This window comes from Saccopteryx bilineata, chromosome 1 (genome assembly GCF_036850765.1).
Source record: "Saccopteryx bilineata isolate mSacBil1 chromosome 1, mSacBil1_pri_phased_curated, whole genome shotgun sequence".
NCBI lineage: Eukaryota > Metazoa > Chordata > Mammalia > Chiroptera > Emballonuridae > Saccopteryx > Saccopteryx bilineata.
In genome coordinates, this window is record NC_089490.1 from 52,354,915 (window position 1) to 52,381,925 (window position 27,011).

The 27,011-nt window shown below is 39.0% G+C and overlaps 2 pseudogenes; both read right to left on the minus strand.

Moving 5' to 3' along the window:
* Positions 1 to 19,917: 19,917 nt before the first annotated feature.
* LOC136319215 (partitioning defective 3 homolog pseudogene) lies at positions 19,918 to 21,330 on the minus strand (annotated as a pseudogene).
* A 2,299-nt stretch (positions 21,331 to 23,629) lies between these two features.
* LOC136319216 (partitioning defective 3 homolog pseudogene) lies at positions 23,630 to 26,739 on the minus strand (annotated as a pseudogene).
* Positions 26,740 to 27,011: the final 272 nt, after the last annotated feature.

Below are 27,011 nucleotides of genomic sequence, written 5' to 3' on the forward strand. Positions count from 1 at the left end.
ATGCCATTGGTGTCTTAATAGGAATTGCACTGAATCTATATAGATTACTTTGGGCAGTATGGACATTTTAGTGATGTTAACTTTTTCTATCCATGAACATAGTATAAATTTCCACTTATTTATATGGTTTTCTATTTCTTTCTTTAGTGTCTTTTAATTTTCCAGTACAGATCTTTTATATCCTTGGTTAAGTTTATTCCTAGGGTTTTTTTGTTTTGTTTTGTTTTGGTGCAATTATAAATGGGATTTTCTTTCTCTTAGTTTCCCTTAATGATAGTTCATTATTGGTGTATAAAAATGCTACTGATTTCTGGATATCTATATATTTTGTATCCTGAAGCTTCACTGAATTCATTTATCAGTTCTAGTAGTTTTTATAATGGACTCTTCAGAGTTTTCTATGTACAATATAATGTCATCAGCAAACAATGAGTTTTAATTCTTTTTTCCCCGAATATGGATGCCTTTTTTTTTTGTCTTCTTGTCTGATTGTTGTTGCTAGGATTTTCACTACTATGTTGAATAAAAGTGGTGAAAACAGAGGACACCCCTGGCTTGTTCCCAGTTTTAAGGAAAACACTTGTAGTTTTTGCCATTGACAATGTATGCTTTGACTATAGGTTTGTTGTACATGGTCTTTATTACATTGAAGTATGTTACCTCTATTCCCACTTTGCTGAGAGTTTTTTTTTATCATATATGGGTACTCAATTTTATCAAATGCTTTTTCTGCATCTGTTGTTACGATTATGGAATTTTTATTCTTCATTTTGTTTACATGGTATATCACGTTTATTGATTTGCAGATGTTGTACCAAACTCTCATTTCCAGAATAAATTCTACTTGATCCTGGTGTATGATCTTTTATTGTATTGCTGCCTTCAGTTTGCTAATATTTTGTTTAGAATTTTAGCATTTCTGTCCATCAGGGATATTGGCCTATAATTTTATTTCTTTGAAGTGGTTTTGAAATTAGGATAATGCTGGCCTTATAAAATTAACTTGGGAGTCTTCCTTCCTCTTGAATTTTTTGGAATATTTTGAGAAGGATATGTGTTAGTTCTTTGAATGTTTGGTAAAAGTCACCTGTGAAGCCATCCGATTCAGGACTTCAGTTTGTTGGTAGTTTTGTGATTTCTGCTTCAATTTTTTTAGTTGTATTCTGTCTATTCAGATTCTCTGATTGCTCCTGATTCAGTTTCGGAAAATTGTGTATTTCTAGAAATTTATCCATTTCATCCAGATTGTCCAATTTGTTGGCATATAGTTGTTTGTAATATTCTCTTACAATTCTTTGTATTTTTTTTTTTTTGGTGTCAGTTGTTACTTCTCTTTCATTTGTGATTTTATATACTTGGGTCTTCTTTCTTTTTTTCTTGATGAGTCTAGTTAAAGGTTTGTCAACCTTGTTTATCTTTTCAAAGAATCAGCCCTTTGTTTCATTGATTTTCTCCTCACTTTGGGTTTTGTTTGTTCTTTTTCTAGTTCCTTTAAGTGCAAGGTTAGATTGTTTATTTGAGATTCTTTCTGTATCTTGAGGTATGCCTGTGATGCTCTGAAATTTCTCTCCTATGATTGCTTTTGCTATATCTCATAGATTTTGGTTTGTTGTATTCTCATTTTTATTTGTTTCAAGGTATTTTTTTTATTTCTTCTTTGATCTCATTGTTAACCCAGTAATTGTTTAGTAACATATTATTTAGCCTCTGAGTCTTTGTGTGATTTTCATGGAGAAAACTTTTTTTTTTTTTTTTTTTTTTACGGAGACAGAGAGAGAGTCAGAGAGAGGGATAGATAGGGACAGACAGATAGAAACGGAGAAAGATGAGAAGCATCAATCATCAGTTTTTTGTTGTAACACCTTAGTCGTTCATTGATTGCTTTCTCATATGTGCCTTGACTGTGGGCCTTCAGCAGACCGAGTAACCCCTTGCTCGAGCCAGTGACCTTGGGTCCAAGCTGGTGAGCTTTTGCTCAAACCAAATGAGCCCGCACTCAAGCTGGCGACCTCGGGGTCTCGAACCTGGGTCCTCCGCATCCCAGTCCAATGTTCTATCCACTGCACCACTGCCTGGTCAGGCTCATGGAGGAAACTTTTAAGGGTGATGAATATATTCATTATCCTGAGGGTATTGCTGATTTCACAGAAATATCAAACATCAAATTGTGCACTTCAAATATATACAGTTGATTATGTGTCAATTATTCCTTAATCAAATTATTTTTAAAAAGAGTAAACTCATGTATGTTTTTTGTTGAGCTCTGTGCTCAGGTTTCATACACTTTTTTGGATTGACTAGGTGGGTTAGGTTAACTGTTTAGCATATAATATACCACAGTCTTTGAGCTGCCCTCATAAAAACATCTTTGATGGCTGCAGACAGCTTCCCAGCCATGCTTGCTTTCTCGCTCAAGACTGAACCTGTGTAGACAAGGCTCCTTGGTTCTTCTCCAGGAAATGTCAGGAAGTATGGACTATCACTGCACTGTGAGCCCCGAGGGCAGAAATCACTTGTCATTCAACTTTGTGATAATGGAAGCATTTTACTTAGGGTTGGCAAATATCAAGTGTGTATTTGTGTGGATATTGTTGCATCTACTCAGAGATTTACTGTGGTTTAGCACTTTATAAAGAGTTCCTTAACTCATTAAACTTTTGCTTTTGGATCCAACGTGTATGGTCCCATGGCAGATAAATAATCTACTCAAATTCCTAACTCTTTTGCAAGCCCCTGACAAATGATACTGGCATATTTGTCAACTGAGCATGACTATCTAGAATCTTGGTCTATAGCCTAAGTCACACCATTTCATCACTGCAAACTCCTTACATTCTAGGTTACAAAGCTACAGTGGAATTGGTTAGTTGTCTGGGTCTTTTGTGTCCATTCTTGTTGTTGGTCAAATAAGTTTGTAAATATGATATATATGTTTGCTCGCTTGTGACTTATATTGGGTGTGGGGGACAGGCTATAAGCAGGCCAGGTCGTTGTAGCCTAAGGTTTGGTTTTAGGACTAAGCTTTTCCCCACACCCTTGACTGATTGTATGATCTGGGTGGTGCACTCTCATGAGGAATCCAATTATGCCTTGGATAAGTGACTTTGTATCAGAGACTTCCTTGTTTGTATATTGGATTAAGGGATTTTGGTTTTCTACACTATAAAGTGGGACAGACCAGGAGCTGGCTCACTCAGTTCCTGCTATCACGATTGCAGGGGCTTTCCTGATCCCTTGCCCTTCATGGGAAAAGCTGGTTTTCTGCTTTTCCCTTGTCTTCTTTTGTGGTTTGCCTGTCTTGGTGAGACACCAATAAATAGGATGGCCCCCTGTAAAGCCAGGAGCCAGAGCCAGGGCCACTATCACAGCAGCCCGGCCCATGCAGGTTAGCATTGGATTCGGACAGTCGGTAAAGAAACAGCGGAGCCAAAAACTGATGGGCCATAGTCTTTAATTCTAGCTTGCACCCGGGGGGCAAGTAAAAATACACACTGGGCTCCAAAACCCAGTCACATTCAGTGCTCACAAAGCTACTGACTTATCCAAGTTTCCTAGAATCAAAGGTTTCTAGCTCACCAGACTTATTCACCTCTGTTCCCCATCTCCTTCCTTATCCCAGATACAAACTCTACACAAACTGGCATCTCACTCAGCACTGCACCATCTTGGCTGCTTCTCCTGGCCTCCTCCCCGTGGCCTTTCTCTGTTCTCCTCTGCTCTCTCTTGCTAATCTCAGGAACCAAGAGCCAAGTCCCGTTCTGCCCCCATTTTATACTGTAGCTTCACCTCTAATCCAATATACAAAGTAGGGAAGTCTCTAATACAAAGTCACTTCTCTGAGGCATGATTGGATTGTACCACCCCACATCAAAAAGGGTGGGAAAGGCTTAATCCCAAAACCAAGCCCCAGGCTACAAGGATTCTCAACACACATTAATATCACCTGGGCGACGGCCTCACGTGGGCAGCACTATTTTTAACAAAGTGAGCATAATATATTTTATCCGCCCAACACCCCCCATCCTCTGACTCCGCCATTTCTTTATCGTCTGCCCGAATCCAATGGGAACCTGCATGCGAATGGCCACGATGGCGGCTCCTGGCCTTACACTTGTAACCTTGACTTACTGCTCCCAGATGCACAGCATAATGCTATTGACTTCATCTACCAGCAACTGCCCTCAAAACAAAACCAATTTGTGACTAAAGAGGAGGCTAAAGTTACCTTCTCTGTGGTACTGAACTCTGGCTGCACACTAGTATCTCCTGGGGAGATTTTTAAAGCATGATGGGCATACCTCAGGCCAATTAAATAAAAATTCCTAAGGGTGACCCCTGGTCATAAGGGTTTTTTGTTTTGTTTTTTGAGGGGGTTTAAAGCTCCACAGAGAATTTGAATGTACAGCTAGTTGAGAAGCACTGTTAGCTTGATAGTATCATCTTTTTGTAAAAATCATCAATACTTTTTTAACATATCTGGAAAAAACTTAACTTATTGTCTTTGTTTTAGCCTCTGCAACTACATTTTCCTGGAACATTGGTTATGTACAGGCCATGGTAGGAGAAGATTTAGCCTGTAATTAAGAATAAAATGAAACTTAATTTCTGTAGGAAATTACATTGTACACTATAGTAAATTACACTTTTTATTGGGAAGTTATGAATTAAGAATTTATCATTGGCTAGAATAATATCATGTTTAATTTAAAAATTATATAATTAAAAGACAATTAACTGAATAGGTAATAATTTGGCTAATTGCAGTGATTAAATGATTGCTTCCATAATGTAAATTACTTTCCACTATAATCAGTGATCTAAAATATTTTCTAAACATCTAGCAGTGTTTTAAACATTAGATGATTTTATGAGTAAATGGCCTAGGTTGGGTTGATACACTCCCTGTGACCAACTTGTCAGCTGCACCAAGGAAGAGACCAGGAGACCAGTCACCCAGAGTTGAAAGGATTAGTCAGGATCTCTGGGTCTTAGCCAAGCAGGTTGACATTCCAAGCATAGTTTCAAATGGTGTGGGGAAAGGGGACTCTGCAGTACTTCCGGGCTTACTGTTGCTGTGCTAGATACTGTCCTTGTGTCTAAAAAATCTCTGAGTCTCGGTTTTTTCATCTGTGAGGAGGGGTAGAAGATAATAAAACCTGACTTGAATGATCATTGCTACTATCTGTGTAATAATAAGACTCTTAGTAAAATACCTGGCATGTACTGATAGTTAATGGTTAAGAAATGATAGTACAGGGAGTCCTGAGGGTTACGACAGTCTTGACATACAATGTTTTGAGTTTATGGTGCTCATTCCCATAAAAACTTTCAAAAAATTGAGACGTGAGTGTTTCAGCTTATGCTGTTAGGTTAGCATTGTATTTACAGACTACGTGAGTGAACTAGTTTGGTTGCATGCAGTAGAATACACAGTAACATGTATACTGGAGCATGTAAAGGGATCAGCCCCTATGACCCAATATCTCTAGCACCTTCTGCACTTTCTCCTGCCTCTCCAGCTTTCTCCTCCCAATAGGTCACTCTCTCCCACCTTGCAATGCCCCTTCCAGTGTGCAAGCCAACTACAGGAATAAAGGTAAGGATTTATTTTTTACACTCACTTTTTGTCATTTTTTCTGTTACAACAGTACAGTGTATAGTACAGTATATCTATGTCCTTTCTTTGTCTGTGGCTTAGTTGTATTTTTATGTTCTACATTATGATCTAACAAATGTGTTAGTATAGGTAAGTGACTTAGGCTAGGGTGCGTTTTGATTAACACCAAAATTCGGGTTATGTCATTGTAAAGCCAGTGGCTGCTGCCATGGTCATGCAGGCTCCCGTTGGATTTAGACAGATGGTAAAGGAACTGTGGAGCCAGAAAATGGTGGGCCATTCCGTTTATTAAAGTCATAAGGGCGGATGAGCAAACAGGCAGGGAAGACCTCTTCCTTTTTTCTCAGGGCTCCCAAACCCCTCAGCACTCCCTCTCTCTCTCCCTCTCTCTGGACTTTAACAAAACAGGCTGGGGGGGGGGGGGCTTCTCCAGCAAACAATAGCAAACAATGGCCCCTCCCAAGCAGGAAGGCAATCTGCAAGCTGCCGCCCTGAGTGCAACCACCGGCAGCCTTACACAGATCATACATATAAGGCACTGCCCAATACAAGTGAGCAAATCTAAAAATCATTTGTTTATCCAACAGTCTCTGTCATAGGAACAGAACTGTGTTGTAAGGCAAGGACCCCCTGTAGTATATTTTAAATTATTTTCTTTGTTTCAGAGCTCTCTTATGCTGCTCATGGCTCTTTATTCAGATGGTCATAGAGAGGCCTTAGGGAGACACAGGGGCACTGTAGAGTTGGTTAAACCACTCAGTTCTGGATGACTGTTCATGATTCTGCAAGATGGAATGGCAGTTGGGGGTGAGGCTGTTTATTGGTAGGGGTCCCTCCTCAGTGGAGCTGCTTGGGAACTGGAGCAAGGCTCAGTCTGTAGGGAGAGGTCATCCTCACGTGCAGCATTGAGGGAGAGTCTCACAGATCCAAACCTGAAAAGTGAAGCCTGCAGATATAACAGTGGTAGTCAAACCAATTTAACAAACGTCCCTACAGTGATTTGCAATCTACTTCCTGCAGGCTGTTAGGAAAAAGCATTTTTTATGCTATGCAGCATTTTTACTTTCCGACTTTCCATTTCTCTGACATTTCACACACTAATTGAAATTGAGCCAGATGCTTTGCAGCCAAGTGAAGAGGAATAAAGTAACTTATTGACTTGCAGGCTTTAGTTCTAGATAGGCTCACCTAGATTGGTGGTGCTTTCTAAAATAGTTCTCAGTCTTCTGAGTGAAGTGGTTGGGGGTTAACACCACAGATGTGCAGGGGGAGAGCGTGGGATCAAATGAATAGGGCTCCACATACCTCCAGCTGTTTCCCCACTTTACATTAGGGGATTCCACCGTTCATCTGTTTTACATGTTGGGGGTTTTCAATAAAATTCCAATTGCAAATAAGGATTCTCATACTAAAAATAGTTGGAAAACTAGAGAATTAGTAACTTCTATTTTATAAACGGAGCTTAGAGTGGTAAAGTGATTTGTTTGAAGTTATATATTTAAAAATAATAGAACTAGCACTGGTAATTAGCTCTGGTTTTCAGTCCGGAGACATGGTCCTCTATATCATATTGCTCCTTAAGGGGTAAGGAAAAGCAAATATAAGCACAGGACATATTTTCTGGGCCACAGTTGTGAACACATTTCAAGAGAAACCTTCTAACAAAGTGAAAGGAAAGCAGCAAAATCCCATCGTCTGAAAATGGAGTTTTCACCCTGAATATAAAAAAGGGACACAGAAAGGGCATATTTTCTCTTTTGCTCTCTCTTCCCTTAGAAGCTTTCAATTATATTACCAATTAAGTGACATGACTTGGAAACCATACAAAGGTTTTTATGTATATCACAATTAGAATGCTGAAAGGGCCCTGTAACACATTAATGTTTCATGGGCAACCCTCAGCATAAAGTTACAGAGAGACTAAAGTGCCTGTATTTCTCATTAGTGAGGCTTAGGACTCCTTATTCCGGCATCACCCCTGTGTAGTACTCGGCTGTAGCATTTAACAGGCAATCAATGTCTGCCAAAAAGATGCGCCTTAGTCAGACATATTTAATGAAACCCTGTGGTTCCCATCAACCATATTCCATGCTGTCCTCTTTTCTTTACCTGTCCATGATCCTGGACTTCAGTTATATTCTACCCTGGTAGGTAGTTTTATTTCAGAGTGTGACAAGATTCCTCTCAAGAAACCTTGATTTCTGGCTCATATATTAGTCCAGGTAATCAGTCAACCATAATCTCAATCACTCCCACAAACTCACTTTCAATTATGATACAACTAAGCAAAACAGTGTTTGCTTCTCTCCATTCATAGTTCCAAGCAGACTGCTGTCCACAAGTTTCTGTTACATACAAGTTCTAGTGCTGCTGAGAAGAAATCTCTATACTTGTAGGGTAAGTGAAAGGAATGAGTGTTGAATGAAAAGAACACAGTCTAAACATCTCACAAGTGGAAAGAAAAGTGGGCAATAAGTGAAACCCAATCATAGGCGAATTTGGAGTGATCCGGACTGGTAGAATGATCTTACTTCCTGATTCACTCTGGTTGTGCAGGTATAGCCACAGAATTGCTTCTAGGTTGGGACTGCAGGTAGAAGCAAGAAAAGGTAGTAATTATTATCTTTAGTGCCAAATGGCATTCGAGAAATTTGCAGTCACTATTTTAAACCACCATCTAGATTCTTGTCCCTTAATTCTATGCCACTTAAAATGATTGCCTTTGTTTTTATTTTATTTCTTAAAATAAGTAAATAAATAAATAGCATTGCCAATCAGAATAATGTTTGCAAGAAGTATTCCATATAATATGCTTGGGTTGTTTTAATGTTGCAACTTAACTAAATTGACCTTGGTTATTTAACTAGCTGAATTGAAATTCATTACTCTGATTTGACAAAAGAATGAATTAAAACATAAAAGTTGTGCACGCACCATCTAACTACCTCTCTGTAGTAAAATGTGATTGCAGTTTTTCAGCAAAGAATTTGTGGAGAGTTAAAATGAAAAGAAATAAAGGCTTAGGAAAGTAGCACCAAATGGATGGAAAATATGTAGTCAATTATCTCAATGTTCAAAAAATCTGTTTCTTATAAAGAATTGGAGATCAGTGGAACTTCAAAATTATTTACATTTCTTCAGAAATGTTCTCACTGTAAGTTGAAGAATAACATATGAAGAAGAATCTTTTGTCACATGAGCCATGTGACATAGAGCTGAAAGAGGGTCTAAAGAGCTCATCTGGTCAAGTCTTCTGTGTCCACTGCTTGGTACAAGTATTTCCTGTCTACCTTTGCGAGCTCTTTCTTTTATGTAAAAACAAGCAAACACTATACAATAAACAGACCTGGTTTGTTTGTCTTTTGATTCTTAAAATTGCTAAAAATTACCAGAAATATCACATAGTTGAGACACAGTTTTAGGTTTGTTTTTGTTTTATTTTATATAATATCAAACTAAGTAAAGGATCCGACTATCAACAATTTATTAAAATTTCCCCAACAAATACTAATTTAGCACTACATACATAAAAAAAATGGACAAGTTTGAAGAGGGAGTAGTTGGAATTAAAAACATTAAAAAAATTATAGGAGAAAATCAATCATGATAGTAGGGCTCATTTCCGCTGTCCAGAGGAAAATAGGTAAAAATCTCCTGTACGCAGATCATGCTGCAATCTCACACTTATTTTGAGATCAGTATTAGGCTTACTTAGCTTGCAGACATTAAACTTGAAATTCAATTGGCCCCTGATTCAATATGTATCAAGAAAACTATTATCACTTGGGTTTCAAAAAAGCTCTGCCTACAAAGAAAAAATAAACTACTCTGGACAGACCATAAAACTCTTAGAGTCATTTCTAGAACCTTATTCTGGAAGAGAGCAGCCTAGAAGTTCTTTTGGTTTGAGGTTGCTGTGGCTTGCGCATGGGCCACTGGTGAAGCCAGTTCTCCCTAACTGCAACTGGTGGTCTTGAGGATCCACACCTGGGCTGGGGCGTGTGAAGACGGAATTCAGGGAGCCAAATACCAAACTCCACCGCAGATATTCAGTCTCTTTCAGCTAGCATGGCTCTAAGATGCCCCTAGAGTGGGTGAGCTCCCAAAATTGTTGGCGAATCCTATAGATGAGCCATAGTTCCAGCAATCTTTGAAGCCAAGACATACTTTCCAGTCTTAGATGTGACAAGTTTTCCCAGCAATTGACACTCTCTATCTCTAAAGCCATCAGGTGGAATCTACAAAGGTAAGCACCCAGATTAATTTCTGATATATGTTGTATATCCGCAAGAGAGTTAGGTGCTGTACACTGTCATATTTACAATTTTAAACTTAAAAAAAAAATCTTATGGAAGGGGAAGGAGGGTTTGTTGAGGGAATATTTGCCATTAATAAAGATGAATAGGGAATTTCTAAATAGAAGCCTATAGTACTGTTGAAATGCATGCTTTCTGTTTGGACATACGACCACAGTTGGATGATTTTCCTAGGTTTTACTTATTTTTATTCTATCCTTGCAGAGCTATCTTCAGGGAATATTGGTGTGTTCAATGGAGAGCTAGAGAGTGGCTCTGGAGGTAGACGTGTTTAATTAAATGAAGACTTCTTTAACACAGGCCTGTGTGAAAGGGAGCATGGTAGTGTGGGATGCTTGTTTCTGAAATAAATCTGGGACAAATTAAAATATATATTTATTCAGAGCCAGTATATTGTAGTTATTTATTTTCTACTTACTGTGCTGGGGTTGATGTGGGTTGTGGAGAGGAAAAGAGGAAGCAAAGAAAGAAAAATAAATAAAAAAACAACATGCACACATAAATCAGAGTATGATATATTCACATAGCTGCAATATGTAAAACTATTGATATGTCAGAAATGACTGATAAACTAATGAATTTATTATATGCCTTTCAACATCTAATAATTATGTCATTTTTATTTTTATTTTTATTATTATTATTTTTTTTCCTGTTCCCCTCTGAAGCTGGAAACGGGGAGAGACAGTCAGACAGACTCCCGCATGCGCCCGACCGGGATCCACCCAGCATGCTGACCAGGGGCGATGCTCTGCCCACCAGGGGGCGACGCTCTGTCCCTCTGGGGCATCGCCCTGCTGCGACCAGAGCCACTCTAGTGCCTGGGGCAGAGGCCAAGGAGCCATCCCCAGCGCCCGGGCCATCTTTGCTCCAATGGAGCCTTGGCTGCAGGAGGGGAAGAGAGAGACAGAGAGGAAGGAGGGGGTGGGGGTGGAGAAGCAAATGGACGCTTCTCCTATGTGCCCTGGCCGGGAATCGAACCCTGGTCCCCCGCACGCCAGGCCACCGCTCTACCGCTGAGCCAACCGGCCAGGGCCATAATTATGTCATTTTAATACATTCAAAGTTTGTTGATATAAGGGACTATAGAATTCTTGATATCAAACTGCCCTCGTAATCAAGAATACCTATTACTTGTTCATATCGTATTCTTTGAAACTCTTGCTGCATGTGTCTCGGGTGCTGTGGTGTGCTGCTCAGATGCCACCATCAGCGGGAGCCACTTACTTTGCCAGCTGTCCCAAGTGTTGGGAATGCTGATGGCTCAAAACTGAGCTCCTTTCCGGGAGCAGTCTGCCTCCAGACAGGTTCAGAGCTCTCCCTGTGTTCTGCAGAACCCACAGCTGTAACAGCATTGCAGTTCGACTTCTTTCTCTACCCAACCCCTACCTCTCACTTTCTTGAAGGTGTTGTTCCCCTCAAAACCTCTGGCAAGCATATTTCTACCTCAGTGTCTATCATGGGACCTGACCTAAGAGAAAAGTAAGCTGCCTTTTATTTGCTAATATTTTAGTTAAAATACATATATATATATTTGGAATTAAAAGTAAGATGGCTTCATAAAATAAATTAGAAGGTTTCTTTCCTTTTTTTTTTTTGTTATGGCCCAGAAATGTTTAAACAACATTGAAATTATCTGGTACTTAAATATTAAACCCATCTGGTCTTTGTGCCTTTTTTCATCATGGATTCTTAATCACCAGTCTGACATTTTCTATAGTGATTGGCAATTTACGTAATTTATATTTTGTAAGAAAATCATTCACTTTTCTGTTTTCAAATTTGTAGCCTAGAATTGCAAGCAATAATCTTTTATAATTCTCTTCATCATGCCTGTATCTGTGGTTTGTCTCCTCATTTGTAATCCTGCATGTTTTCCCAAATGCCCTCTCGTGTGTTTGCCATGTGCACGTTTTCCTCTAATCAAGTTCACAAAGTTTATCTGCTTTATTGCTCTCAAAATTGTTTTAACTTGTAAATTTATTTATCCCTTCTGCTTTATTTTGGTTTGTTTTTGTTTTCTAATTTTGAGCTATTAGTTTAAATAATCCTTCTTAGTTTGTTTTGCTATCTATTTCCTAACTTCTAGTAGTGAGTATTAAGTTTTTTTGTTTCCTCTTTTATTCTTCAATAATAAATACCTTTAAGATAAATTCATCCGGAGTACAGCTTTTGCTGTTCCATGTCATTGCTTTCTCTATAGTTCCTTTCTTCCTTCCTTCCTTCCTTCCTTCCTTCCTTCCTTCCTTCCTTCCTTCCTTCCTTCCCTTCTTTCTTTCTTCTTTCTTTTCCTTCCTTCCTTCCTTCCTTCCTTCCTTCCTTCCTTCCTTCCTTCCTTCCTTCCTTCCTTCCTTCCTTCCTTCCTCCTTCCCTTCCCTTCCCTTCCCTTCCCTTCCCTTCCCTTCCCTTCCCTTCCCTTCCCTTCCCTTCCCTTCCTTCTTCCTTTCTTTCCTTTCTTTCTCTTATTTTAGTAAGAGGAGGGGAGACAGAGACAGACTCCCACATGCACTCCAAGAGGGATCCACCGGCAAGCTCAGTAGGGGGATGTTCTGCCCATCTGGGGCCCTTGCTCCATTGCAACCAGAGCCATTGTTTCTTTTAGCACTTGAGGTGGAGGCTATGGAGCCATCCTCAGTGCCCAAGGCCAACTCTCTGGAGCCAATTGAGCCATGGCTGAGGGAGAGGAAGAGAAAGAGGGATGAGGGAGGGGGTTCAGAAGCAGATGATTGCTTCTCCTGTGTCCTGATCATGAATCAAACCTGGGATATCCACACACTAGGCCATAACTCTACCACTGAACCAACCAGCCACTTCTTATTTCTTAATGTAAATTAACTTTACTTTTATTGTGGAAGATAACTTGAAAAAATGTCTTTTTTTATTTAAACTTCAAGTTGTTAAGTCTTTCTTTCTAGCCAAATACATGGTTGATTTTGTAAATGTAAATGTTTCATGAAACTATGGTATTAAGTGCCTTTAACTTTTTGATTTATTTTTCTCTTAAGAGGTTTTTAAATTTTTTAACAAATTAAACATTTACATTCTCAGCCAGCTTTTACTGGGAATGTTTACAACACAGGGATTCTCAAACATACTAAACTTAGCAAAGATCGTTTCTGAGAAGAAAAATATATCATTACATTCTGTAATCTATGGCAGTGGTCCCCAACCTCTTTTGGGCCACGGACCGGTTTAATATCGAAAATATTTTCACCGACCGGCCTTTAGGGTGGGACAGATAAATGTATCACGTGACCGAGATAAGCGTCAAGAGTGAGTCTTACACGGATGTAACAGAGGGAATCTGGTCATTTTTTAAAAAATAAAACATCGTTCAGACTTAAATATAAATAAAACAGAAATAATGTAAGTTATTTATTCTTTCTCTGCAGACCGGTACCAAATAGCCCACAGACTGGTACCGGTCAGTGTCTCAGGCCAACTCTCTATTCACTGCACCACCATTAGGAATATATACTGTTCAGGCATAGTTGGTATCCATTTTAAATGCAATGTTCTGACCTTCCATTGCCTGGCCTGGAAATAGAAAATAATAAATTAGAAATAAATCGGTGTACCTAGGAGGGAAGTTAATTTTCAGAGGAAGCAGCTTAATAATGACCTTAATGAGTGTCTAACTTTAAGGTACGTCAGAATCACTTAGAGGCCTTGTTGCAATGCAGACTCCTGGGTACTCAGAGTTTTTGTAAGTGTAGGGTGGGAACCCTAACACTTATATTTCTAACAAGTTCTGAGGTCATTGAAGGCTGCTGAGAACCACACTGAATTAGATACTATTTGATTTTGCTCATTTCCTTGAAAGTACCAAAGTTTTAAAACAAATATTCTCAATTTTAATTTGAGGTGAACCAAAATTAAGCTGCTGAAGTCATAGTTGTTTAGTATTATTTCTTCTTCTATATATATAGTCTTGCTCCTTCTGGAACTCACTCTCCTATTGGTTGTTAGAATTAGTTTCCAAATACAAATCTTACCCTGTGGCAAATCAACCTTGTCCGATATTAATGCCATCACTCTTGCTGTTTTTTTTTTGTTTGTATTAGCTTGATATTTTTATCTATCCCATTCTTCGCATTCGTTTGAAGTTGTTTGCCGTTGCATTTTAACCAATCTGACAATCTAAGTTTCAGTGGAAGAAATTAGCCCATTTATATTTGATGTAATGATTAATACACTTCATTTTTCTCTATCTTACTTTATGTTTAATTCTTTGTAATGCTTTTTTATTTTTCTTGGTTTGATTAACTTAACTATTCATGAATTTACCCTTGTTAATATGAATGTTCCATTGCATGTGTTCCATTAATTCTGTTCTCCCCCCCCCCCCCCCCCCCCCCGTGCTATCCTTTTTCACGTAGACAAGTTGCTTTTTCTGCTTGAAAATTTGTCCTCTTCTGTTTCAGGAGTTCAGGAATTTACCTGGATATATGCAGGTGCATGTTCTTTTCTCCCCGATTATGCCTAGTACTCAGCAATTCCTTTCCGTTTGCAGACTCAGGTCTGTCTTCAGCTCACAGAAGGTATTTTCTATTGTCAGTTTAATAATGTATTTCTCTTTCAGGAATTACTAGTAGGTGTTATGTCTACTAAATCTATCCTCAGATTGTGATAGCTGTCCTTTTATGATTCCACACACCTGAATTATTTATTCTATGGTCTTCTAGACTCTTCTTTTTTGGCAATTATAATGATCATCCTCTTCTTCAGTTCATGAGGCCAATTGTTTCATAGGGTAATTATGGCTTTCTTTAGCTCCAGAAAATGTTTGTACATGTATGTATGTGCTTCATTTGAACAGTTTTCCCATCATATTTGTAAAGCCAGCGGCCACCGCCATGGCCATGCAAGTTCTCATTGGATTCAGGCAGATGGTAAAGGAACTGTAGAGCCAGAAAATGGTGGGCCATTCCATTTATTAAAGTCTTGTAATGGTGTTTGAGTAAACAGGCAGGGAAGACCACTTCCTTTTCTCTCAGGGCTCCCAAACCCTGGATCCGTCTCCAGTTCCACACCCCAACTCATTCTCCAGACTCACCTTCTGGACTCTTAGCCCCCTACAAGCCTCAGCAAGGCTCTCTCTCTCTAGATTCTCTCTGCAGTCTCCCGAGCAAAACAGGCTGGGGGAAAAAACCCTTCTCCAGCAAACAATGGCCCCTCCCAAACAGGAAGGCAATTCACAGTGTGCAATCTGCCACCCTGAGGGCAAGCACCGGCAGCCTTCATAGACTATACACACGTGGCCACTGCCCTAATACAATGCAGAATACCAGCGAGCAAACCTAACTCACTTGTTTCACACCTAAAACACATTGGTTTGCCCACCAATCTTTGTTTCACCTTTAGAGTAATTTTCCTGACTGATCTCTGTAGCTGCTGGACCCTTAGTTGGGTTTTTACGTGACTGACTTGTTCTGTGCTGGTTGATTCAACACCCCAAGTTGTGGCAGTATGATGAGTGACGGATGTTGCAATCTCCTGTGGGCTGGCAATGCAGTGCCCAACACGTTGCCAGTCTCCAGCTCAGCTGCCAAAAGAAGCCCTCGAGCTCCCAGTCTTTTCTTGTTTCTAGCCTCAGGCATGGAGGGACATAGTACACCCATTCAGCACTTGTTTGGCTTTTTTAGAGGCGGGGATCTGTCACTTTAATGTGTGGCATATAAAGACCTTTGCTCAAAGGTAAGCAGATCCTGGGGGAGGGGGAGACAAACTTTTTCTGAAACTTCTGCTTTTTTATTCTTGTCCTAGGAAGTCTGTTGTAGCTTTTAAGCTCTTGCCCAGCCCCAGATGAAAGCCACATATCCCCTCACTCCTCTGGGTGCCCTCAGGGCTTAAGAGTAGGTGAACACCCAGCTCTGCATTGGTGTAAGTGGCTGGTCAAAGTCGGTGCACAGCCTGGAGTTGAGAATAGAGAGGCAGGTAGCAGCAGTCATTTCCTAGAATCCTCTCAGCATAAAAGACATTCATGTTAGCTGGGTAAAACAGGGAATGCTTTTCTTCTATTTTATTCTTTTTTTTATCCAGTGGCCTAGTGACTTTTATCCCATTTTTTGTATAAATTACCCCTGTGATATGTGCTAATGGTGTTTTATTTTCTTGAACTATCAGTAGCCTCAGAAAAAACTGGTCTGATAGCCTGTTATTTCCAGTTGTAATGGCTTAATTCAACTACTTTAAATGAAAATCATCATTTTTGGTAGCTGGCCTACAGCACTTAATTGGGTTTATATAAAATAACTTTAAATCACAGATCATTATGTTTAATTATCTAGGATAATAGCTGATACACAGTTCATCTTGAAAGTTTATCCAAGAAGTTAAATTGCTTAAAAATAAATATGATGTATACCATATAGATAGATGCACATGTGTGTATTTGTGTGTGTGTATCTAGCAACCCTTCTATAGTCTACAAGTGCTGGTGAGGATGTGGAGAAAAGGGAACCCTCCTGCACTGCTGGTGGGAATGCAGACTGGTGCGGCCACTGTGGAAAACAGTATGGAGATTCCTCAAAAAATTAAAAATGGAACTACCTTTTTACCCAGATGACTTTTAGTAATATTTACTAAGAATCTCAAAACACTAATTCAAAAGAAGATATGCACCCCCATGTTTATTGCAGCATTGTTTACAATAGCCAAGATCTGGAAACAGCCCAGGTGTTCCTCAGTGGATGGGTGGATAAAAAAAAAAAACAGTGGTATATATACACAATGGAATATGATGCAGCTGTGAAAAAGAAGGAAATCTGACCTTTCGTGATGGCATGGGTGGATCTGGAGATTATTATGCTAAGTGAAGTAAGCCAGACAGAGAAGGACAAATATCATATGATCTCACTTATATGTGGAATCTAATGAACATGGTGAACTGAGGAATGGAATAGAGACAGAGGTGAGGTCATGAGGAGCAGAGGGACAGCTGTCAGAAGGAAGGGGTATGAGGGGATGGGATCAGAGAAGGTGAAAGGGTTAATGAAATTATATATCCATAACACAGAGATACAGATAACAGGACAGCAAATCCCAGAGGGAAAGGGGCAAGGAGTCAGGAGGAGGGGGGCAAAAGGGAAAAAATGCGTGGCACATTTTTAGGGGGTGAGGGTGTTAGATTGAATGGGACCCTTGAATCCATGTTAATACAATAAATTTTAAAAGTTAATTAAAAATAGAAACCCATATTACTTACTGTTTATTTGAAATTCAAATTATAGTAGAAGTCCTGTATTTGGCAACCCTAAAATATATATGTATAAGTACATGTATATTTGTGTGTGTGGATGTCCGCATGTGAGGGGGCAAGAGGGATAAAGATTGGTGATGGGTTATTACTGTTCTGAAATTTTTGGTAGGACGTAAATCACTGTTTCTATGTTGTATAGCAGAGATTCTATACTACACTAGAGATAAACTGCATGAAGTTGTGAATTTCTTGTTTCCTTATATATTTCTATTATCTGTCATAGTGCTTGAGACAAACTGTTTTCAGTTAGCATTTTCTAAATAATTGGTTCTTTCGGAATCCTAGAGCTGAGATGGTAACTCGAATATAAGCAATAATATATTTTCAACTACAAAGTGAAGATTTAAACTTAACTGAATACCTATCAATCATTTTTATCTGATTTGTTTATTGATATTTCATCATAAGGAGAATTTGTCTGCTTTGAGTTTCGAAATACAAACATACTACAGAATTTGTACACCTATTTATTTTTTGGTGGAGACTATTATTTTCTGTGGGAACTCAGATAAAGTTAGACTCCTTATCCTGCATAAGGTGTGTGCCTATCTGCATTCTGTGTGTGCCTTTAACTCTCAGCTGTTTAATGCTTATCATAAGTATTGTTGTAAGAAACAATATTTGTTGAAGAATTGCCTACAGATAAGCAGTTGTTGGGTAAACAAATATTTTTTTAAGTTTGCTCTCTCTTTTTTTTTTTTTTACAGAGAGAGGGATAGATAGGGACAGACAGGAATGAAGAGAAATGAGAAGCATCAATCATCAGTTTTTCGTAGCAACACCTTAGTTGTTCATTGATTGCTTTCTCATATGTGCCTTGACTGTGGGCCTTCAGCAGACTGAGTAACCCTTGCTCGAGCCAGCGACCTTGGGTCCAAGCTGGTGAGCTTTTGCTCAAACCAGATAAGCCCACTCTCAAGCTGGCGACCTCAAGGTCTCGAATCTGGGTCTTCCGCATCCCAGTCCGAAGCTCTATCCACTGCGCCACAGCCTGGTCAGGCAAGTTTGCTCTCTTATTGGGACAATGCCTTGTGTGAATAGTCTGTGGAAAGCTGCGGGTGCTTAACAATAGGGCGGCTGATTGCAAATTTCGGATTGCCTTCCTGCTTGGGGGGGCAATTGTTTGCTGGAGAAAGGGATTTTCCTCATAACCTGTTTTGCAGAGTGAGCAGAGAGTGTAAAGAGAGAGAAAAAGGGTGTGGAGGCTGGTAGGGAATGTGAGTCTGGGAGAGTCTGGAGAATGAGTCAGGTCTTTGGGAGCCCTGAGTGAAAGTGAAGCGGTCTTCCCTGCCTGTTTGCTCACCCGCCATTAGGAGACTTTAATAAATGGAATGGCCCATCATTTTCTGGCTCCACAGTTCTTTTACTGTCTGCCCGAACCCAATGGGAACCTGCACGACAATGGCCTCTGCCCCCAGCCCTACAGCAACTTACTAATTTTTCTAGATATTCAAGAGTCTATCTTTGGAACAAGTAAGATCATCATTATCCTTGGATCTCTCTCTTATTTTTTTTTTTTAACTCTTGAACTTTGCCTTTCACAATTTATACTTTGGTGTTATGTCATTGGCCAGCATCAACGGAAAAAAGTGATTAAAGTTAATGAATATTCGGTTCGAACGAAACCCTGGGCTTGCCTGGTCAAGGCACATATAGGAGTTGATGCTTCCAGCTCCTCCCCCCTTCTCTTTCTCTGTCTCTGTCTCTGTCTCTCTCCCTCTCTCTCTCCTCTCTAAAAATGAATAAATAAAATGTAAAAAAAAAGTTAATGAATATCTTAGATTCTTATTTATTAAAAATTGATTTTGTTTTACTTCTGGCATATATAAAGGGCCTACCAAATCATTTATTAAAAGCTTATTTGAAGATATATTACCATAGAGGCAATCCATTTCTTTAAGTTTTGACAAATAGAGTGCACCAATCCAGTAAGTTTCCTCCTGCTTCCCTTCCCACAGATCCACACCAGGCAACGACTGATACGATTTCCATTACTGTGGAAATTTGCACATTTTAGAGTATTATACAATTGGACTCACAGTATATACTCTTTTCTGGGGTGGGGAGTTGGCTTCTTTCACTCAGCATAATTATTTTGAAATTCATCAAAAGTGTTAGATGGATCAGTAGCTCCTTTGTTTTTATTGCTGAGTAGTTTTCCATTGTGTGGATATACTGCTCTTTGTTTAGCCATTTATCTGTTGATGTTGACCGTAGTTTGAGTTGTTTGCCGTTTGGGGTGATTACAAAGTTGCTATGAACACTCATGTACAAATCTGTGTAAGGACATATGTTTCTATTTATTTTGAAAAAAAAGTATCCAAGAGTGAAATGAGGATATCATATGGCAGGTATATGCTTAAGTTTTAAAGAAATTTCCCAGCCATTTCCAAAGTTACCGCATCATTTTAAATTCCTACCAGTAATTGCTTTGCATCCTTGCTAACACTTGGCATGATCAGTCTTCTATAGTCTAACTTCTCTGATAGGTTTGTAATGATATGCATTGTGGTTTGGATTTGTATTTTCCTAATGGCTAATGGTGTTGAGCATTTTTTCACATGCTTGTTTAACATTTCCTTTGGTGACATGTCTTTTCACATCTTTTGTATCATCTCCTACCTGCCATTATTTATTTTGATTAAAAGGAAATTTATTGTTGTTGTTTTTTTCAAACTATACAATATGTGTTTCTCAAGCTGTTTCTGAATCTGGTGTGTTGTTCACCTCCTCCCAGGCTGCAGTTGGGCAAGACTGAACGTGTGTCCCTGGCCCTTCAGCAGTTCCTTCTAGGCTGTCATTTTATCACTATCTCTATCTTTCTTCTTCTCTTTTCTGGTTTTATCTTTTCTCCGATCAGTCTTATTGCCTTTCTCTTGGTTTCCATTCATTTGCCTCTTTGAAGAACGTGAAGGCTGGTCACTGGCTGTGGAGACAGGCTCTCTAATCTTGAACTGTCTTCTGTGCATTCTTCCAGTGTTCTATGCCTTTATCATTGTCATCTACCATGGATTTATCATAAGACTTGTCAGTGACATCTCTGAAGCTCTGATTGCATCCCTTTCCTCTGATTGTCCATGGTTGTAGGGAATGGAAAGGAAAATTGCCATTCAGAGTCACTCAGTGATTGCTGTCTGCAGACTTTCTGATGGACTTGATCTCTTCAGACCTAGAGAAGCTCCCACATCTCTGCTGGGGGAACCTACTTTCTGGTAATCCACTGTATTGAGTTTCAGTCTCATCAGATACTAAATCCATTCTTTTTAATTTTTGTGTTTTTTGTTTTTGTTTTTTACAGAGACAGAGAGAGAGTCAGAGAGAGGGATAGATAGGGACAGACAGACAGGAACAGAGAGATGAGAAGCATCAATCATCAGTTTTTTGTTGTGCATTGCAACACCTTAGTTGTTCATTGATTGCTTTCTAATATATGCCTTGACCATGGGCCTTCAGCAGACTGAGTAACCCCTTGCTCGAGCCAGTGACCTTGGGTCCAAGCTGGTAAGCTTTTGCTCAAACCAGATGAGCCCGTGCTCAAGCTGGTGACCTCGGGTCTCGAACATGGGTCTTCAGCATCCCAGTCTGATGTTCTATCCATTGTGCCACCGCCTGGTCAGGTGATTTTTGTGTTTTAATGAAAATAAGCATACTGGCATCTAGAAATTACCTTGTGCATTTTTCTGAAACAATCTGGTGTCCAAATACTTCTCGTTGAAAAGTAAGAACTGGATCAAAATTGGGACTCAAAGAGGATTCTGATAAAATACTAACTAGCCCAGGGGGTCAGCTTCTGTCCTCAGGAATCTTCCATTATTATTGAAGCTGGAAGGTGGATAGTCAGGCAGATATAAAAGAAGCACTGGCAACCTGTTATCTTCTATAATGATAGTGTCACTCTTTGGGCCTCAGTGAGTACAGCATTTCTTGTGGGTTATTCATTGAGCCCCTCAATCCTACTTAGAAGAAATGGGAAATTCTTTATTCTCTACTGTCCAACACTCTTCAGTGGGCAGCTTGGGTACAGAAGGCCTCCCTGGTGACTTCAGTTCATTGGACATGGTTATTAGCCTCACAACAAGGACTTGAATTATTCCTTGCATGTTCCCTTCAGTGAACATGGACCTTCTGAAGACCATCTTTAGATACTGCTCCTCAATTAATAACACTGGGGAACAAAATTTTTGTTGCATCCACAAAATCACTTGTTCTTACCTAATTTGAGTGTGTTGATCTCAAATCTGACATTGTTTTTCTCTGTAAGCTACAGTTTTTTTGCAATTCAAGATTTTAGGTTTTCATCTTATTGTAATATTTTCAACATTCAGTTTAACATAATGAAGTAGAATGTCTTCTTGGGCATCATCTTTGTGAAAATATAATAATGTATATAATACAGTAAATACACTAATACACTAAAAGATATGATTGCATCAGAATTTGTCTACAATTTCAAAATAGAACATATTAAAACACTTATTTTAATCATAAAATTTGCGCAAAACTTATTTAAATTCTATTCAGGCAAAAATTTGCGTTTGTAGCTCTTACGTTTGTGTACTTGTTGAGGACAATATCATTTGATGCTCCAGCAGTAGTCTACTCATCACTAACAGCTCCAAGATTTTGGGAAACTTATCAAGGTGACTGTCCAGGAAGTGAATCTTAATGCTCATGTTACATCCAATGTCGCGGAAAGCCAACAGCATCCTTTGAACCAGAAGTTCATAGTTTTCTGCTTTTTTGTTGCCAAGGAAGTTCTTTGTAACTGCCACAAAAGACTGCCATGCTGCTTTCTCCTCCTTATTCACTTCCTGGCAAATTCTTTGTCATATATGGGGGTTTGAGTTTGAGGTCCATCAAATACACCTGCTTTTATCTTCTTGAAAGACAAGGCAGGAAAAGCAGAAATAATATATTGAAAGCATTCACTTTCTCTATTCAAAGTCTGAACAAACTGCTTCATTAAGCCAAGTTTGATGTGAAGTGGGGGAAAAATGATCCTGTCTTGATTAACTACAGGTTCATTAGCAATATTTAGCATCCCTACTTCCAGTGCTTTATGTTTCAGCCACTCCTTCTGTGTCCAGTGTTTCTCCCGAGCTCGGCTGTCCCACAAACACAGAAAGCAAGGATACTTCATGAAACCTCTCTGTTGTCCTAGCAGGAAATTTACCATTTTAAGATCCACACAAATGATCCAGTTATGCTCCTCATACTTCAGAAAGTCAAGGACAATTTTTATGTCATTATAATCTTCTCACAGATGAGTTGAATAACCAATTGGAACTACTGCATAAACATTACCGTTGTGTAGAAGAACACATTTCAGACTCTGTTTAGAGCTGTCAAGAAATAGCTGCCATTCTATTGGACTGTAAGTGGTAAAACCTAGCTGGCTGAGAAGACTACTGATATCATGACAGTAAACAAAGTGTTTGTCTTCGAAAAAAAAGTTCACAAAAATTTGTTCACGCTTCCTGAAATGGGATGCTTTAGCTGACCAGTGAAGTAAATTCTTTTCTGGAAGCCTGGAGGCTAATAACTCAGTTGCTTTTTTTGATAGGCCTAAATCTCTTACTAAGTCATTCAATTCAGGTTGGCTAAACTGCTGAGGGGTTAATGACTGCTTGGCATCAGAAGAAGACCCTTCAGATTCTACAACTTTTTCCTCATGCATCTTATCAAAATACACTTGATCACCATGTTCACTTTCTTCATCCTTAGAAGAAATAAAACCATTGAAAACTGGAACCGGGAGTGTCTCAAAGAGCGTGGGATAGGTCGTATTGCTAAAGGAATATTAGGATATGTGATCATATGCCATTTTTTCTTGCCGATGCCCTTTTTATGGATCAGACAGAAATAACAGTCAGTGTTGTGGTCCTTAGGTTCATGCCAAACCATGGGAATACCAAAAGGCATTCCTCTGCGTTTTCCTTTTGTCCAGTCATGAAGCATTTCCTCACAATTATGACACACAATATGAGGAGCCCAAATCTTGTCTTGATCGCCAAGGGGAACTTAAAATAGGCAATATATGCACGTGTCACAAATGATGAAATATTGCACCTTTGACGTTGAAGTGTGTAACAGACACATATATAACAGAAGGTGTCAGGACTATTTTTACATTTACACCTATTCGAAGAAGCCATGATTTAATCTTAAAACAAAATAAGAGAGTATTTTTATCAGATAATAATTTTTTACATTTAAAAACAACTACAATTATGTAAAAGTGATTTTTGTAAAACATTAATTGCCTTGTGGTTATGTTCAATCCAAGAGTCATTGCCCTTTAACTCCAATTTAAAAACCAATGCATGCCATTAACTGTAACAAAAAAAAAATTAAAATTGCATAAAAACTAGAGCAGGCACTAAAAAACGGATTTCAGATTTGGAATCAGTGATGCAGAAATATATAGAAACAGTTCTAAAACCTCAAGCAACAGAAAATGAAAAAAAAAATGTTCCCCAGTGTAATAGACTTGACAAAGACTTTTAAATCTACATGGTTCTTTTTTTACCAGTTACCTTTGACACTGACACCAAGACCGGCTGATCCTGAATCATTAAGTAGGACTTCAAACCTCAGAAATCTTCTGGTGCCACCAAGTTTGAGAGCAACATTATCATCTTCTGCTTTGTTCCTTTTGGAATCTGCATCTGACTGTGCATTCAGTTCCCTTGGGTGGGTGGCATCTTCTTGGTGAAAGACCAGGAAACTCAGAGTCCCTACCATCTTGGTGTTTCTCAACAGGGAAACAACTTCCTCTTGGGATGTGCCTTCTAAATCTACTCTATTTGCCTTTTTAAGTCAATCTCCTGCCTTAAGTTGGACATCTTGGATGGAAGCCCCTCTGGGAACGATATTTTCCTCAAAAATTGGAGCTGAGCCACTTGTTATATCCGGGGAAGTGATGCTGAATCTCTTCTGTACCCCTTTTTAAGTTGGATATTTATTAAGCCTTTTTCCTATTTTTTGGTGTTATATACATTTATACTAAATATACTCTGTGGTACTGGGGCTAGAGCTAATGGTGGTTTATAGAAGGGCTGTGTCCATCTGTTACCTTTTTAGAGTGGGTTGCTTGTTTTCTTTCTTTCTTTTTTTTTAAAATTTTAAGTGAGAGGAAGGGAGATAGAGAGACAGACTCTTGCATATGCCCTGACCTAAATCTACTTGGTGACCCCCATTGTAGGCCTGAGGCTCTGCCCATCTGGGACCATGCTTGCAACTGAGCTATTTTTAGCACCTGAGGCAGAGGCTCCACAGAGCCATCCTCAGTGCTCAGGGCCACCTGCTCAAATAATTGAGCCATGGCTGCAGGAGTGGGAGAGAAAGAGAAGGGGGAAGATGAGGGGAGGAGGAGGGGAGGAAAATCAGATGGTCACTTCTCCTGTGTTTCCTGACTGGGAATTGAACTTGGAACTTCCACATGTCAGGAGAATGCTCTACTACTGAGCCAACTGGCCAGAGCCACTTGTTTTCTTATTACAGGGGTTCCTTGGGTTACGACAGAGTTCTGTTCCTACAACAGTGACATAACCTGAATTTTGGTGTAAGTCGAAATATACCCTGACTCAGTGGTTGGCAAACTCATTAGTCAACACAGCCAAATATCAACAGTACAACGACTGAAATTTCTTTTGAGAGCCCAATTTTTTAAACTTGAACTATATAGGTAGGTACATTCCTTATCGAGGAAGCGCCCGCATGTGGTATTTTGTGGAAGAGCCACACTCAAGGGGCCAAAGAGCCACATGTGGCTGGTGAGCCACTTACCTATCCTAATACAGTTGTTAAATCATAATCTAGAACATAAAAACACAACTAAGCCATAGAAAAAGAAAAGGACATAAATATACTGTACTGTACACTGCACTGTAGAAACAGAAAAAAATGACAAAAAAATGAGTATAAAAAATGATTCCTTCCCTTTACTTTTGTGGTTGGCTTGCACACTGGAAAGGGCATTGCAAGGTGGGAGAAAGTGACCTATCAGGAGGAGGAAGCTGGAGAGGCAGGAGAACCTACTGAAGGTGCTGGAGATACTGGGTCATAGGGGATGATCCCTTTACATGCTCTAGAATACGCATTACTGCATATTCTGCTGCACGCAACCAAACTAGTTCACCCATGTAGTCCATAAATACAATGCCAATGGTTAATCCAAAGCACTCAAAAATAATTTTTAAAAGTTTTTATGGGAGGGAGTGTCATAAACTCAAAATGTCGTATGTCGAGACTGTCGTAACCCTAAGACTCCCTGTATTGAGTTTTAAGCATTCTTTATACATTTTGAAAACAAGTACTTTACCAGATATGTAGTTTGCAAATATTTTCTCTCAATCTGGTTTGTCTCTTTAGTCTCTTTTAACAGTGTCTTTCGAAGAGCAGAAGTTTTAAGGTTTGATGAAGTTCAATTTTTTAGTTTGTTCTTTTATGACTCAACAGGGAAACAACTTTTGATCATGTAGGCCTATGATATATCTTCAGTGAATTTTGTATATGATGTGAGGTATCAATCAAAATTCATTCTCCTGCATAGATATAGAGGTTGTGCAAAAGTAGGTTTACAGTTGTGAATACATGTTACCGAGAGTTTATTCTTGTATTGTTATTTATTAATTATATTATTTTCCAAATAGACAATTGTAAACCTATTTTTTTCCCACCCCTGTATATTTAGTTGTCTTTGCATCATTTCCTGAAAATTTTATCCTTTCCCACTCAGTTGCTTTTATACCTTTGTGGAAAATTATTTGCCTATATATATATGTGTGGTTCTATGTCTGCACTCTCTATACAGTTTAAGTGACCTATTTGTCTACTGTGACACCACACTGTATTGATATTGTAGCTTGATAAGAAATTTGAAATCAAGTATTGCTTGTCTTCCAACTTTCCTCTTCTTTTTCAGTTTGCCTTGGCTACTAGGAGTACTCTGCATTTCCATATGAATTTCAGAATCAGATTGTCAGTAGCTACAAAAAGCTTGCGAGATTTTGATTAGGACTGCATTGGCTCTAGAAATCAATTTGTAAAAGATGTATTAATTGTTAGTGATGAGTACTGCAATTGTGCTTGCCTAATGGATGCCCAGTGATTCCATTAAAATGAGAGGATCAGTGCTATTACTGATTGCTACTTATTAATTACATCCATATACCTGGTGCTAACAAAGAAATATAAACATAATGTCCTGTTATTTTATTCACAATAGTATACCATTGAATGTGAATAAAAACCCACCTAATGTTATCTCTATCTCCATACAGGTATATTAGAAATTGGTGTTTTGAATTAACCAAGAGGAAAATTAACACTTGCTCAAACACAGGGGAATAGTAATTCCCAAGTGAGTAAAATAGAAAAAACATAGAGTTGGGAGAGTGAAACACTGAAAAAGAGAATGCCAAAAATATGTGAGTAAGAAGACACAAGAACTAACTTAGGGAGGACTCTTCAACAGGCTCAGGACTTTGACAGGGAAACAAAAATAGAAGAACATGCAAAATCAGGATGTAAACTGGAGACATGTTCGCCTTAGAAGGGAGAGTGCGATTTGATGGTAACTTCTATGTAACATTTATAGGTTGTACTTGACGTGAACACTTGTCTACAGTATTGGTTTTCTCTTCCTTCCATAACAAAATTTCAGCTGGGCACACGGCCCCCTAGCTAATGATTACCTTCCCTGGACTATCTCATGCCTACGTGTTGGTATTGGTTAAGTTCCTGCTAATGAAATATGAGTGAAAACAATGTGAGCAACTTTAGGACTGTATCCTATAAGGGAAGGGTAGGTTTT